Source organism: Sinocyclocheilus anshuiensis, unplaced genomic scaffold (assembly GCF_001515605.1).
Source record: "Sinocyclocheilus anshuiensis isolate Anshui unplaced genomic scaffold, SAMN03320099.WGS_v1.1 scaffold2181, whole genome shotgun sequence".
NCBI lineage: Eukaryota > Metazoa > Chordata > Actinopteri > Cypriniformes > Cyprinidae > Sinocyclocheilus > Sinocyclocheilus anshuiensis.
In genome coordinates, this window is record NW_015552262.1 from 25942 (window position 1) to 29027 (window position 3086).

Here is a 3086-nt window from a genome sequence, read left to right on the forward strand (position 1 = left end):
TCTCTGTCCCTAGCTCTATCTGTCAATGGATCACCAGCTTTCTGACAGATAGGCAACAGCTAGTGAGAATTGGTAAATTCACATCCAACAACCGCACCACCAGCACTGGCACCCCTCAGGGTTGCATCCTCTCCCCACTGCTCTTCTCCCTCTACACCAACGACTGCACCTCTAAAGACCCCTTTGTCAAGCTCCTGAAGTTTGCAGATGACAGTCATTGGTCTCATCAAGGACGGAGATGAGTCTGCTTGCAGACAGGAGGTTAAAGAGCTGGCTGTCTGTTGCAGTCTTAACAACTTGGAGCTGGACACCCTCAAAACTGTGGAGATGATCGTGGATTTCAGGAGGAACCCCCCTGCACTCCCCCCACTCACCATCATGGACAGCACTGTGACTGCAGTGAAGTCATTCAGGTTCCTGGGCACCACTATCTCTCAGGACCTGAAGTGGGACACTCACATAGACTCCATTGAATGTCTTAAGTCATGTAACCAAAGTCTGGTTTGGTTCAGCTACAAAATCAGACATCAGAAGTCAGAAGACTACGGTTCGGACTGCTGAAAGGATTATTGGTGCCCCCCTGCCTACCCTCCAAGAACTGTATACTGTATACATGAGGAAAAGGGCTCAGAAAATCACTCTGGATCCATCACATCCAAGCCATCTCCTTTTTGAACTTTTGCCATCTGGTCCAAGCCATCTCCTTTTTGAGCTTTTGCCATCTGGTCGGCGTTACAGAGCACCGAATACCAGGACAGCCAGGCACAAGAACAGTTTCTTTCCCCAGGCAGTCTACCTCATGAACAGTTAATGTTCTCCCATTGTGCAATTTGTGCAATTTATGTGCAATAACCTTATACTTATTTATCACCTAAACCCTAGTACATCCCTACAACTTATACAACTTATTTCTATTCCTATTCCATCTATAGCACACCTGTACATACAATTTATTCTTTTTTTATGGTTTATATTTATGCGTGTGTATTTTATTCACATTTATTTTTATTATCTGTGTGTTGTTGTTGTCTCTGTGTACTGGAAGCTTGTGACACTATAACAAATTCCTTGTATGTGCAAACATACTTGGCAATAAAGCTCTTTCTGATTCTGATCTGATTCTGTAATGTTGGAGCTTGAGCATCATGCTTTGAAGACGTGCCGGGGCAGTGTGCAATGGCTTTTTTAGGATTTTAATGAGAGGCTGGTGATCAGTTTCCATGGTGACAGGTCGGCCGTAGATAAAGTCATGAAACTTCTGTCGCAAATACTAATGCTAACATTTCTTTCTCGATTTGGGCGTACCAAGATTCGGTGGGTGTTAAGGCAAAAGCAACAGGGGCACCCTGCTGAAGACACACAGCACCCAGTCCATGTTGGGATGCATTAGCTGAAAGGACAACGGGTTTAGTAACATCGAAGTATTGCAGTATTCAACTTTTGGAAGGCAGAATCCTGCATGACCATTCCACATCTTGTTTTAACAGTTCACGTAGAGGGCCAGTGACGTCACTATAGTGTGGAATGAACTTTGATAAATAGTTTGTCATGCCAAGAAACCGTTGCAAGGCCTGTTTGTCCTCAGGTTTTGGCATTTGGCGGACAGCTGTAGTCTTGTCAGGGTCAGGTTTGATGCTGTCAGCAGTCAGGAGGTGGCCTACATAAGAAACTGAGGTGACACGAAATTTGCACTCATCAGGGTTTAATTTAATGTTACATGCACGGATTTTGTGAAGTACCTGTTTCAGTCCTGTAGTTTTCCTGTAGTGTGCGCCCCCAGACAAGGATGCCATCTACCACGATTTGACATGGCTGTCCATCAAAGAAATGTTCTATGGTTCGCTGGAATACTTCACTGCCGGTGCAGATCCCGCAAGGCATGCGCAAGAATCTGTACCTGCCAAAAGGCGTCATGAATGTGGTCGGCTTAGATGAAGCCTCATCTAAAGGGATTTGCCAAAATCCGCATTTTGCGTCAAGGATGCTGAAAACCTTGGCCCCCGGCATGTCAGCAATGACCTGTTAAATAATTTTTAATGGATGATGTGGCCTCAGGAGTGCTTTGTTGAGGTATACTGGATCTATACATATCCTTATAGAGCCATCTTTCTTTTTGGCAGCGACCATGGCAGACACCCATTCTGTAGCATCGTTTCAGGGGCGATGACGCACAATTTAGTCATGACTTTCTCCTTCATTGCAATGGGCCTTTCTTGGGTGCACATACAGTGGGCGCTACTGACTCATCTAATCGCATGTGATAAACAACAGGCAGTTTACCAAGCGCTGTGGTGTCAAACAAGTCGCTAAATTCCCGTACCTCTGGCTCTTAGTTTTGCACTGCATGGTCCTAACTGTATCAGGCCCATTGCTATGCTATCTTGCAATCCAAGCAGTGGTCTCACACTGTGATATACAATGTGGAATTTGAGCTGGCCTTGTTCACAGCCTAATATTGTGGTGCCTTCAGTGTTGATAGTTTGCCCACCATATGCAATGAGATTCACTTTTTCATTAGTGTTTATGTGAGCTGAGGGTAGCTGTTGGGTGGATATAATGTTGCATTTGGCACCTGTGTCCACTTTCAGTTGTACGTTTTAGCATTAATAAAAACGTACAAAAGTGTACGTTTTGTGCTTGTAAATGTTACGTATTAATACCTATGTATAAACATGAGACCAGGCTGTGCAAACATACTTGGCAATAAAGCTCTTTCTGATTCTGAGTCTGATTCTGAACATGCGGAAGCCATTCCCGAAACTTTGCAAAGTGTGTGTGGCCGAAAAACAAAAGTTTTACAATTTGAATGGATTATAGCCTAAACTCACAAAATAGCGCTCCCTTTATAATCACTAAAAAGCTGTCACTCTTTGTTCACTGCGATCTCAAAAAGTTGTGTTATGAATCTCTGAGCCCGGTCTCCCCTTACGAAAAAGAAGATTATTCAAGTGTGCTATTAGTATACTTCTTTTAAACTATAAAATAGGAAAGTATACTTTTAGTCTACTTTTTATGCACTTCTCAGAAATGGGCTTTATATACTTCTCAGAAATATACTTAAAATGACATTTAAGTATACTTGATTT